This window comes from Plodia interpunctella, chromosome 2 (assembly GCF_027563975.2).
Source record: "Plodia interpunctella isolate USDA-ARS_2022_Savannah chromosome 2, ilPloInte3.2, whole genome shotgun sequence".
Lineage (NCBI taxonomy): Eukaryota > Metazoa > Arthropoda > Insecta > Lepidoptera > Pyralidae > Plodia > Plodia interpunctella.
This window is the reverse complement of record NC_071295.1, coordinates 8,472,622-8,487,097: the sequence shown is the minus strand read 5'-3', so window position 1 is coordinate 8,487,097 and position 14,476 is coordinate 8,472,622. Positions and strand designations below refer to the sequence as shown.

The 14,476-nt window shown below is 32.6% G+C and overlaps 1 protein-coding gene across 2 annotated transcripts in view; it reads right to left on the bottom strand.

Moving 5' to 3' along the window:
* The window catches only part of wdp (windpipe), a 39,728-nt gene extending 30,714 nt beyond the window's left edge, over positions 1-9,014 (bottom strand). The window contains exon 1 of one of the 2 annotated variants that reach the window (XM_053757367.1): positions 8,929-9,014. The gene's annotated coding sequence lies outside the window, so the exon portion shown is untranslated. Of the gene's footprint in view, positions 1-6,908; positions 7,500-8,928 lie in introns of those variants that run through there. The other variant, XM_053757358.2, reaches the window with a different exon arrangement.
* Positions 9,015-14,476: the final 5,462 nt, after the last annotated feature.

The following is a 14,476-nucleotide window of genomic DNA, read 5'->3' as shown; positions in this document are numbered from 1 at the left end:
TTATTAGAGAAATTTAACTGTACAGACAAGTAACGATACCTATACAGAAGTATATATTTCCTATAGTTTAGCTGGACCATTATGACTCTTCTTCAGGTGCGTTATATAAATCAAGATAAACAGTCTAACCCTCTGTGAACACTTACAGTTACTTCTTTTTTCTAATCTCCAACGGTCACGGCCATAATGACGGGTTTGAATCTTGATCATTCCGGAAGACGGCGCTCGATGCAATCCAAGCCTTATATGGCGCGAGGAATATGCAAGAGTACGCGGTACAAGTCTCCAGGAAAATAGCCCTTATTAGGCGGATTTTGCAGAAGACATTACGCTTATGCCGAGCAAAACGGTTTATGCCCAGATGGAAACTCATTTGGAAGATAGGTAAAAAATTTTAAGTTCAGTTTATGCTCAGGCGTAAACCCATCTGTGGGCCTTGGGGGCAAAAATCACTAAACATCTTTCCGAGTACGTTTCTAATTACAGATTAAATAATTTATTATATTTTATACATCTTTTTCATCGTCAAAAAGCTTAATACGCAAAGAAGAATATTGCCTGTCGAGGGCAGTTGACATTATTGGAGAAACCACATTACGTACCTACCTACTAAAGCTGCAGCACATTATATTTGTCAGTCAAATGAGACAGGTTTTTTCTGATACAATTTCGGTGTCACAATGGAGCAAAGTATTTAAAGAAGGTAGTTACAGTCGTGACTTGACGAGATAAAAGCTAGAATATATCATGCATAACAATAAAATAATAATTATGAAGCCTTTAACAATGATGATAATAATTACAATGTTTATTACCCTGGACACTTTGAGGCCTAGGTAAGAAACCATTGAACCTATAAAGACATAATGGCACTAAACGATAATATTGTGGATGTCGTTAGAGCAGATTGAATTATTGTCGTAGAAACACGTAGAAAGCAGCTATTTTATGCCCTTACTTAAACCAGTTTCAGTCATAAATATATTACTGGGGTGTCGAGAAAGTTCTATTTAACATTTTATAACATTCAATATTTTATAATAGTACAAAGAGATACAATAAATGAAAAGAAAAATTGAGGTCAATGTCGAGTGACGTGACAACAAATAATCAGAAAACGAAACACTTTAAAAATCTGTTTTACCTAAATTTTAATTTGCATTTTCTTTATGATAAGTATGATGAGCACTGTAATTGAATATATTTGAGTATCAGACAACATGGCCACGTAACCACTATGTAACAATCTAGTCGGAGCGTGGGTGTTTCACCGACTAATAGCCAAGTGCGTTCGACGACCGGTCTTCAAAGCACTCATTGTAGAGTCCTGAGAAAATTTACCGAAGATAAAACTCCAGATATGTTGTAATTAAAACCACAGATTGGATGTTGTACTATGAAGGAAGTCATTCAATTATAAACAAAAACATACAAAGGTCGTGGGGTAATTGCGGCCGACCTGCGAACGTCACGTTATGTTTATTTTCATAATAATCATGTGTCTGTTAGTTCTTACATGATTATAGCCACATGTCATAAATACGTACATTATTTGTTGCAAAAATCAGTATGTTATGTCTATTAGCAAGGAGATAAAACTTTTATATTTTAATGATGAAAAAATATTATGACTGTTACCGACATGATACTCTGCTTCGGATAGGAAGACTGAAAGTTTTTTATAAAGGGGGCTTCATAAATTTAAAGAAGGTTTCGATCTGCTCAGATTAAGCAATGTAACTACGCATAATACAGTAGGTAAGACTTCATCTATGCAAGCTTTAGAATTTATCTGAAAAAATTCAAACTAAAGTCAATTTTCAAAAATTAATAACACTGGCCACAAGAATCGATCATTTTGTTATGGATTACCATTAAAAAACTACTCGAAGAAAGACATCCAACAAAAAAAAATATAGCAGAGAACGGATACTACTTAGCAGGAAGTTTATTTAACCGTTTTGAAGATGAAACCTAACAATTAGCTGCCCAATACTCGTTAAGTTAATTATTGTAAATGCTTTGCTTCACAGGGAGAAACTATAAAAATCATGTCGGTAATTTCACAAAAGACTTGTATTTATTTACTTGTAATAATTCTCATAATACAAAAGCATTAATATTGAAATCAAGTTTAACTAGAAACGGTTATTAACAAACAATAGAAGACCCATTGTTCTAAATTCCTTTAAGAGATGCACTAACCATTTATATTGTGGCTGATAAAATTATTTGATCACTATTTAAGTTAGTACTGTTTATGAAATGGCCTATGTTTTTAATTGCAGCCACATAAAATATGTTGCACCTATAAGAATTATTGACAAACTAATGATTTCTAATCGAAGTAACGATATAATTAACTTACAATATAAAATTTTGTCATTCAAATAAATGAATTACAATCACAATTAAAAAGATTTTTCGATCAGCAGTTACGTTTAATAACCACAAAAATAACAAATAAAAAGAACAAATTAGAAATAATGGGACAGGTTATAAATAAATTGATGATGCGCCCGCGCATATTTCACGACATTTCGTGCATGGTATGCATGCGACAATAGGCCGCAATTACAATAGCTTCTGTGCCGCCCAATAAGTATATTGCCCTTTGACCCACTTGCTTACCCACACCTACATTATACTATGCTATTAATGAATAAGCAAAGCCGATCACGCGTTTCGTTTTGGTTCAGTGGGTAGACCACACACGAACCAGATCTAGCTTAAGGTATCTAGACCTGGTTTTTGCAACATGAAGTTTCCAATAAATTTTTGAAGGAAATCAAGTAGGTATTAACGTAGATAAAAGGTGTTTTAAAATTTGATGGTACTAAAAATAAAACTGATGTCGGGTCTCAATCCTAACCAATATTGTAAATGCGAAAGTTAATTTGTTTGTCAATCTTCTTGAGATTTTGCATACACGTAGTTCGAAGTACGGACGGAGAAGGATTTTTTGTCCCGAAATTCCCACGGGAGCGAAGCCCCGGAGCGCAGCTAGTCTATTATAATACGACGAGAGTTGCATAAAAATTAAATTACATATTTTGCCAAGATTAAAAATAACGGAATAACACTCCGCAAGCACTATATGTATAACAAAACACAGTAATGTATCAATGTGTTTCAAAATAAATAATTAAAACATGAAACTTAATATAAGTTTATATGGTATTGTCAACTATGTACATATTGTTTTATGTCAATAAATAAATAAAACATCAAAACTATAAGCTAGCAATATCACCTGATGATATTCGTCAGATGAAGACCTAATGACACCATTTTTTTTGCACTTGCTCAATGGTGATACAGATTTGCGGGCCGAATTATTTCGAGCCGGGGGCGAAAGTAGGTAGGTACTTTCACCGAGATGGATAAAATGGTGATTTTCTTGATTAAAAACGCTAATGTAACGAAAAATATAAATCAAACTTGGAGATACATCCTATTTCATGGTTAAATTTGGCCTAACAAAAACCTTATTGATGGTATCATAACTTTTTTTTTTACAAGGTATAAAGAAGGAAATGATTTTGTAAAATAAATAACCAAACATTCTTAGGATGTAGTTGAAAAAAATACAAATAAGGAGAGATATTGCTTTAGTCACATCCTTCTTAATGTACACAATTCGTGACGGCGACTCTTTAGAATAAACATCATAATCGATCACGTCGGATTGTATTCAAATATACGTCACTGTACATATCTTACAATTTTATCAAATGTGCATACAATTTTGTAAATTATTTACATTCCCATCCTCAGAAAAGTTAAACTGATGAGAATTTGTTAGAGACAAATAAATATTAATTTTATATCATTTTATATCAATAGGACAACAAATACTCTGCAGAAAGAAAACAACAGATTTTTTTTGCATACATAGGTAATTAAAATTGAAGCAGTTGTTAATTTATCATAAAATGTCATAACGACTACCTTCCATGGAAAGGAATAGATATATTATGAGATAATTAGTATACTACTTACATATTAATTTTGTGTGACAGCAAAATTGGTATCATTAAAAAAATACAATATAATCAGAAAGAATATTCCGACAATAAATAACTTTGAACTCAATACTGATTAATCGGAAAAAAAATGCAGTACGCTGATGACAAATCGTCATACTTACGTCAGGTAACTCGTATCGTCCATATTCAAATTTCTTCATATGCATAAAGATAGATTTACAAGAAACTGTTGGTAAAATAACATTGTTTTAGTTACATTTTACCCCGGTAAGGTGTGCAATTATTATAGTGTATTATATTAAAACTACTGTTGTCATTTTAAAATATAATGTCAAATTTATAAAACATCTTATACACATGGATTTAATAAGTACTTCGTGCAACACGAGTACCTACTAATTCCATGCTTATACATTAATCAAAAGTTCAAAACACAAAGAAGTAAAAGATACAAATATTTCGCAAAAATGTAACAGCAAAAAATTTCCAGATTGAGAATTTCTCTAAATTATTTGTCACAGAAGTCACCTTGATTCACTTGACACTCCGTCAAGCGACATGACATTTCTGCAAGATACCATACAGATGGTCGGATATGAGTTTTATTTCTTTTTGCTGGATGTAATGTACACGCAAATTACTGACATTATCTTACAAGCTGCGATGTTTATGCTGGTCTTGTCAAGGTTGCTAAAACCACACTAAAACATAACTTGTCAAGGAATCAAGTTTACCAAGCAGTTTTATCACACTTATTTAATTTTTTTTTTAATGTCTAATTGATGCAATTAATAAATGCTTACCATCAAATATCCTATCAAGAAACTCTCCAGACGATTATCATGACTAGTTTCGATATCACCTTGGCTTAGTTATATTAAAGTCGTTCAACAAGGAAATAAACCAGTAGGGTAGCTCCTTGGTGGTCGGGGTTAATCGAGACCAGCAGATAATCACGAACCATTATTATAATAGAGCGCGCGCGCAGCCTCTTTGCCGTCTATGGATCTATAAGTAACGTATAATCTTTCACGGTTGTTTGAGACACGGATAATGTAATACGTATGCAAAGACACACAAAGGATAATAAGTTTTGTTTTTGATTACCATTAAAATACAGTGACGTAGAAACAAATAAGTTCACAGCAGCACCTTTGGCTGCATTCGCGTAATGACAAACTTTTTGCTCCAACAACGGTATGCATGTTTATAAAACAGATCTTATTTTATGTTTTAAATATGTCCGAAACTCGAGAAATTAATTTCTATCAAGTTCGATTTCTATCAAGTTCACGACATGGCTCGGTCGTAATTATATTATATTCTGAAAATGCATTTTGATTATGACTGCGGCGATTCTACTCACATCATGAATAGTTTTGTAGGTATAATTACATACGCTATAGGATTTATCTTACAAGTCAATAAAATAGTGAAATCTGTGGTGAAGTCATGACTTGACGTGAAAGAGTTTTATAGACGTCATAATTTTATTAATATTCAAATATAATGGCAATATTACCTATATATTACCACTAAAATGTTCAATATTCAGCAATCTTTGAATCAATTACGCAATTCTCTAATTATCCTACTAAAATTGCGAAAGTTTGTGAGAATGTGTGTATGTTTTTTACTCTTTGACGCAAAATCTACTGGACCGATTTTTATGAAATTTGGTACACGGGTAGAATATAACCTGGAATATAGGTATATGGGGTACTTTTTATCCCGAAATTCCCACGGCAGCGAAGCCCCGGGGCGAAGCTAGTGTCGAATATATTTTGCAATTTTACTAATTTAATACTATATTATAGTTCAGTTCCTACGATATCTACTGCTATCCCAGCAATTAAAATAAAGACTGTAGGGCATTTACCAAATTATGGCAACAATGTAAAGGAGGCTGGATTGTGATGGCACAAGGAAACCCAGCAGTGGGTCATATAAATAAAGATAATAAAGATTACTCATGTTACATATTGATATGTTTTATTTGTACCAGATTGAAGACAAATAGGTAGGTACAACACGTAGGTACTCTAGATATCTACCTAGATTAGGTATATTATAATTTTTCAGAATTTTAGTGTTTGATCATTACATTAGATTTCTGTGTTATATCTCATTCAATTTATAAATAATCGAGTAGTTACAGGAAATCAAATTTATTTATTTGGGAATATTTCATTTGAGAATTCAATATTGCTGCAATAGTGCATTTTTGAACTGCCTTTTTAAGTTTCAAAAGTCGAGTCCCATACATGATTTAGTTTGTTTGAAAAAGAGATTATCAGGAATTCTTTGTAATAACTCTTTTTCAAACAAATAAAGAACTATCGAACTAAATATAATATAGAATCACGAGAAGGTCCTTTATGAAATAAAATTATCAATGTTTAGAGGTATTATTCTAGGTAACTACTCACGTAGCTGAATTAGGTACCGATAGCTTATCTACTAGGTAAGTGTGTCAAGAGGAGACTAGAAAATATAGCAGACGTCTTAAATACGTAACCATTAATGAAACAAACAATTAACCTAAGTTATGGTACTTATAATGATGTTCTTGAGTTTTGATGTTATTGCTGTATAAAGTGAAATATTTATCTATTGAATTACTAAAACCTCGGAAATCTGTTTTTGATCATTGTCTCCGGCTAATAAGCCGGAAAAAAAAACCTACCAACTTTCGAGTTAATAATTTTGATGGCTATTAGGAATACCTAATAGCCATCAAAATTATTAACTCGAAAGTTGTAAGTTTTAACGTTAGACGGTAGTTGAAAATTTTTAAATGCAGAATTTGAATAATTTTACAAATGTCTTCAGTATTAATCATGATAATTAACGAATAAATTTGGATAAACTAAGCAAAACAGCCACTGAAAATGAATAAAACGACCGTGTAGAACTTACCGGTAAACTCGTGCAATTGTTTGAAATAAAATCGTTTCGTTGTTGGGTCGCTGTTCGAATACCTAGTCCTTAAAATTCCTGTTCACACACTCTCACTGTCACTAGATATGCACAGATATCTTGTTGAAAAGTTCTCACGCCAGCGGCGTGGCGTGGTTGCGTGGCGATGGTTGGAGGCGGACTGGAGTGGAGACAACCGGCGCGCTGCACGACCGGCAACGCTGTACCGGCCTCGCCTGCGACTCCACTAGACGAAACAGAATAGGGGCATTTACTCAAATGCACCGCTATGAACACTGCACGACACTGTCCAAAAAGTCGTCGATCATCTAAACCAATTTTTGGCAAATTGACAGAATTATGGAAATGTTAATCTCAATACACTTTCCTAATCAAAGTTTATTGGTTCTAATTATAGAGAAAGTAGGTATATGTATACAGTTGTAACATGCAAAAATCAAGATGAAAGCGTATATAAATACGGAGACCGTGACACTGGTTGATATTGATACTAAAGCGGATGTTATCTAAAAAGATAACTATTTATCAACTTTTTGCATTACACGTGAATTTAAATTTAATACACATGTCATAAATGTTGTAGATGATAGACTAACTATTCTTTACAGAGAGCTGGATGAAATGGCTCGCGTATCGTGACGTCACATCGTACGATCATCGAGCCACCGCCAAATAGCATATTCAACTTTTTCTACAGTTAGCCGGCGAATGACGCTAACCTATACGTAATTGCACGTTTTTGTGGCAGCATCAAGATTATACAACAAATGTTTATCAGCGATTTTCATTGTTTTATTTACTGGAATTCTGTTTTAACTCGGTCCACTGACTAGGAGCGATTGAATTTATTTGTTCACAGTAAAAACTTGTATTCGACGTAAGTTGATTTATAGTTTCACTAAAATGCAGTAACTGAACTAAGTATACTTTTAATGCTTATCTATGTCTGCCATTTTAATATACTTTCTATACTGAATCGCAGAAAATATATTTATTATAAGAAATATTATTTATTGAATTTGCACAGTTTAGACACTCTTGGACTGTTGGCTTCTTCGGAAATAAATATTCAAACAAGTTTCCTTCCAGCTGGCATAGGGATCAGCAAAAGTGAGCAAACATGATGTGACCACAAAAGACCTTCAACATTATGGCTCTGACGTGGTATGTAATGTATGGTCAATATGGTCATGCTCAACATATATTTTTATCCATTGGTGATAATTTTCAAATTATTGTTGTCTTAACATTATTATTTATTATAATTTGCTAATAAATTACACATATAAGAAACTCGACGTTTATTTTTATTTTATTACCATTATTACAAGTTCTTATTGTTGGTCTCATGTTTTCAACTTATTCATTTAAGTTTAATCTGGATCATTCAGGAAAAAATATTGTACTTAAAAATTTTCTGCTTACAAGTTGCAATTAATAAGGCGATGAAGACTTCACTCATCATCAACAGCGATTTTCATGTCTCCACTATTGGCACATTGGCACTGGCCTTCCCTAAATAAGAAACTTGTGTCATGCATGATTATTCGACACATCACTATGATTTTGACCTAGCCAGGGTTCAAAATCGAGACCTTCATATTCAACGACAAGGACATCTATTTCACATTGGTATTACAAAAAGAAATGTGTGAGTCGACCAGCTGTTCCCAACCCCGCCATTATGGCAGTCACGTGATCACTCCGGTCCTTTTGTGGACCCGCCATTATATTTCTGACTTGACTGGGAATCTTGAACAAACTCATTTTTTTAAACCGACGGAAATGGATAGAATACTCGGTAGCACTTAAATACACACCAACTTACTACACCAATATCGAGCATCTCTTAAGAAAACAATTTCAGAACAGGGATCAAAAACGTATTGCTGAATTTTATAAGATTATTTGGTTCTTAAATTCTACAAATTTCGAAGTCTGAATTTAACTTTTTCCAGAATGAACAGTGTCAGAAGAAAAAATAATGGTATTTGCTTACCATCAGGCGATCTGCATGCTCGTTTGCCCACTGCACATAAACATAAGACATTAAGACTAACTTAATTTTCATAAATTTAAGACTAAACTAAATTATCATAATAACAAATTCAAATACGCTGTATTTGTATAATATTAATTAATTAAACAATCAAAGGTCAAACAATTCAAAATTTAAATAGACATAGATTAATGGCAAACATTACTCAAAAAAGAAACAGTCTATAAATTAAATCAATAACAGATCATTATATAAGTACGAACACTGCTATAAATAAATTACCTGATAGGTGGATAGGTAAAATATATATCAAATTATGTGAGATAAGAATATTAGTACATATCATATCTCGTGATAAATGAAATCTCTTTTCATATGTTCCTGTTGAGAGAGTTAAGGAAAAGATATTTATTAACAACCGTAAGTACCTTTTGCCTGAAAAAGAAATTCCATCCATCTACAAAACTTTCGCATAATTTATTTAACACTCTATTTGTATAATCATTTGTATCTGTCATGAACGGCAAATGTATTGGCATCATGTACTACATACAAGGCCGTCAGTCGACAGAATGTGATTCGAAGCTTTGTTCGATGTGATTTAAAAAAAAAACATTTATATAATAGAGTAATAATAATATCGAGAGGTAAAAGTTATAAAGGCTTTAATTTAATTATACTTATTTGTTTACGCGCGGTAGCAGTAACAATTCTTTTTTCTGAGATAAAGGGCAATAGGAATCAAGTAAGGATTATATATGAGAAGGGAGTCTCGGTAAAAATGGCAAATAAAAACTGTATATAGACTCTGTATAGACGGGAAAAGATTAAAAATAAGGAGATGCACACTAACCAGTTTTCTGTGATAAAGTTTGTGATCTACATTTGTAGTAACATCCAAAACTATAAAGCCATCAAATTGTATGTTACTTTCACACGCATTAGAAGGATATATCTTTACGACCCGATAACGGGCTTTTAGGACCACCATAACGGTAACGATAGGAGCCTTGTAAACATTCTAACATTCTGACAAGTCGGACAAACTCATTAACTTTATGTTATCGTAAAGTAATTATTCATGTACACAACAAACCTATATTTTTGGCGTTAAATTTCAAATGTCTAGCTTTCTGTTAGACCGCATTCCTGGCTAATACTAGATAGATATCCATTCGAAAGTGAGTATTTTAGTGTGTTTGTTGCATTTTTAATATACTACTAAGTCTAGTAGTTTAAATTTGCAAACTATGTAGGTCTGAACTAGAAATATAGGTATCTTTCATTGAACAATATTCTCCTCCTGGAATACATTAAAAAATCTCAAATAAAAAATGTTAAAAATATATATTTTATTCCAAAAAGTCTTTATTCCAGTTGAAAGTATTTGAGACGTGGCGTTGGCGCCGATTGAAAAGGATTAGATGGACATAAAAAATTATTCACGACGAAGTTCTAAATAGAATAGAATTAAAAATAACTATTGAAAAGTAGACGTTTTCTTCGGATATATCATTGAAGTAGTATATTAAAAGAACGCGATAACTCAGATTCGTCTGGATCCTAATGTACGTAATAGTTTTTAAATAGTAATTATTTTGATATAGAAAACGATGCAGATGAAAACTCCATGGTGTGTGGTATTAGTTGGAATAGATCTGGTTAATAAACTAAAAAAATAATAATAATTGTTTTCTTACAAATTTAAAATTATATATACAGATTATATACAGATAAAGTTACTAATATGTTTAATGTGTATAAATAAATTGTTCATCAGAACAGCAGAGGAACTAAACCAACAACTTCTTTAAATTTAATGACACAACAGCAGCGCGTCAAAACAGACAAATCGGAGGCCACGTTTAACATGATGTAGATTTGAAACTGAGCATTATGCCAGTTAAACCGTAAATAGCTCTAGTTGATCGCTCACGGAGGTCGCTCGCACTTTTTGGGACCAATGTAGGAATCGTGTGATTCACCAAAACTGTACATCGATAGCCCAAAGTTCTTTATTCTGATAACGCCATACCTTTTCAAGATAACAGATTTTTTATATTCGACAAACAAATGCAAATGAGTTTGAGTCAAATTCCGGCTGTTAACAAAACGTTGACTCATTTTGTGATTTTAACTATGACTTTTCGAAGAATGTGTTTGGTTTAACATGTGTTGTAGTTTTCCTGTTAGACATTTTACTTATGGTACAAATACATAAATTGCATTGAACCTAATAGCTTATTACATTTTATTTTTAAAGATAATTAAATTTCAAGAATTGGTTTTCCTGTAGCCTAAACAATGTGATATGATGAGTTCATAAAAATTATATTTAACTTAATCGGAAAACAATATAAGAGCACTGTACCGGATTGACAGGGGCGTGGGTTCAATTCCCGCTCGATTCCAGATTTTTATACCTCATTATTTTCAAAATTAAAAGCATGTGTGACAATTGTGTAATAAATCCGTTTAAATACGGGTTGGAATTTTCATTGAGTGACTCCAAACAGTACCTAAGACCACAGAGTAAATAATACTTCGAGAAGTTAAGACCGACCGCCTCTGAAAACGACGCAGGATCCAATCCTACTCGTGCCACATGCGTTTGTATACCTACCACTTTGACACGTGGTGTGTCAAATTGGTACTTGCTTCCTGAAGCAAAGCATCGTGAGGAACCTACACGGTGGTTGACAATTTAAGTTCACTAAATATGTGTACTGTTACTGTAGGTCACAAAAGCCATAGATGCCTTTATGTGACTGGATTAAAATCTGACAACAACGAAAAAAAAGAGTAAGTAAGATTGCAGCATGTCAGCGTCCAATGACGGCCGTCACATTTGCAAGATACTTAATGCAAGTGTAGATACACCGAGCTACTCATGTTCACGGACAGCAGTAGAACACTAATGACCGTCCCCGTTTCCTAAATATTGAGTAATAATGAGTAGTAGAAATAATGAGTATTCAATGGCTGTTCGTTACATCTTTTTATTCAAACGTGATGTACAATGCATTACCTCAAATGAATGCTATATAACTATATTATCGATCTTGGATTTTAAAAAATATATTTAAAAAAATTCCGTGATTTTTACACCTAGAATTTAGTTTTGACATAAATGAAAACTAAACTGTACTTAGTACAAGGAATTCTCGACTATCGACTTTGTATATTTTTTGTTTTGATGATTTTTCGCCTAGCTTGTATTAGACGTAAAAATTTAATGTCTTCTTTTAATTTCTAGAAAGCTATATAAGTCGTAATTAAATTATTATTTCCTACTTATATAACATGTTGATGTGATCTATAATTTCATATTTATCATGAAAGTCTACTATATGCCTAATCTTTTCCTATACATAAAGTGTTAAACAATTATAATATATTTTCATATAAAGTGCTTTTAACAACAGATATTTATAAGACACGAACACAAGAAATAATTTCCATTATGCCTTCATAGAACATTATACAAGTGCGTGTAGGTACTCGTAGTGTCACACTTGACAGAGTAGTAGGATGTTAGATAAGTAAATTAAAATTCTTAATTATGCATTTAAAATTCGAATTATATACCTACATCTCTATTGGTATCAAAAGTCGGTAGTCTAATGCCGATTTTCAAAGCGTTGCAATAATCATCACCGCAGCCTTTTCTTCAAAGAATTAAATTAACAATTAAAAAATGTGATTATTATAAGATATGGAGCTGATTCCTATAAATTGAGGATCACGCAATGAGCTTTATAGATTGAAAAAGCTGCCACTGTCTATTAAATTTCACGAGAAAATTATAGTATTTCAAAATTAGTTTTTAAAATTTTCAATTTTAATCACTGGATTCTATTCACTTTGTTTTTGAGTCCAACAGTTCCAATTTATATTTGATTTTGTCATAAGTATCAACTATAAAAAGTATAAAGAATTTTCCGTTTTGTCTTCATCACATAATATCATGTAACGTGAGCTGGTGATGTCACTGCGTGTCGTGTCACAGAGTAGGAAATTAGATGAACCAGCTCCGGAACTCAGCGGAGACACTGATGAAATTGAGGGTCACCATCATCATGATATCACACACTTAACCACAGTATTCTGCATATGCTTCCGATAGTTCCGATAGTTAGATAGTATATAGTTCCGATGTTATTTTGAACTTCACTTATGTTTCTAAAGACTAGAATCTATGGAACCAAGACTATAGGATGGGCCCTAACCGAGGTCACCAAAAAATTACCCCTAAACATTTTTGTCGGTGGTGGTTTTACACCTGGTCACCTGTCCCATGAGTACTCATTGGGAATGTTATTGCTACCAAGGCAACCTTAGTCGACTCGTACAATCCATACTAATAGGTATTATTTAAAAAAATATTTGTATTTTTGTTTGCAAGAAATTTAAAAACTACTGGGCCTACTACTACTGAAATTTGTCACAGGAATAGGCGAAACCTTCAGGAGTGACATAGGTTTTACTTTTATAGCTATATATTATTATGGTTTTACCCGATCGAAGTCGGGGTGGGCGGCTAGTATCCAATAAGGATATTATGTGATCACCTACTGATATCAGGTCTTTTTTATACCTACTGTACTTACGAGTATACAGTACATTTAAGTCCAGTTGAGGTCCAACAATGTCCAGCCATCTGAAGGCTACGCCTACGACAATATGGACGCCCTCAATTAGTCCTCATTCACATCGCGTTCACTGCACTTTCATTATTTTACAATTTAGTTGCGTCTGCATCCTGTCCACGCCAAAACATTATCAACATTATCGCTAATGGCATTCACTTGTAAGAATGTTACATTTTGTATCAATGTAATGACAATTGTTATAATTTCAAAACTACCGACGTGTATCATGTTCAGATTGTTTCAATGTCGGATTTGAATAGCTTTGAATAGCGGTTAATTTACAACTATGCCAAAATCTATGTATTTCTTGTATTCAATTTAAAAATATATATTTTTTATTATTATTTATGTTTCTATATAATTTTGCTCCACCAACTTTGATTGAATACTGTTTCTACAACTATTCATATAATAATAAGCATAATAGAAGCGAATTACAAACAACAAAGTAAAAAAAAAAATACCATATTTTGTGACACCGTTTCTGTGACGGGCAATTTTGTCTCTTTATAATTTATCTTCCACAATATTTAGGGTTCTGTATCTCAAAAAGTAAACATAGAAACCTTATAGGATCACTTCGTTGTCCGTTTATCCGTTCGTATGTCTAGACTGTATTTTTCTTAGTAAAGCTTAGAAGTATCAAATTGAACATATATATATATTTGTTAATACTTTTGTGTCTATGGTATCTTTTAGCTATGAAAAAAACTTTCAAGCCAACGCGATCGAAATATGCCACAGTTTATTATTTGCAATAATACCTATACAGGTACTTCCCGTAGGCGCAGAATAGCAAGAAGCACTGCACATGTTAAGGAATAAATCTGAAAATCATTCATGATAAGATATAATGATATATGTATATAAAATCTCATAACAAAAAAAAAGTAATT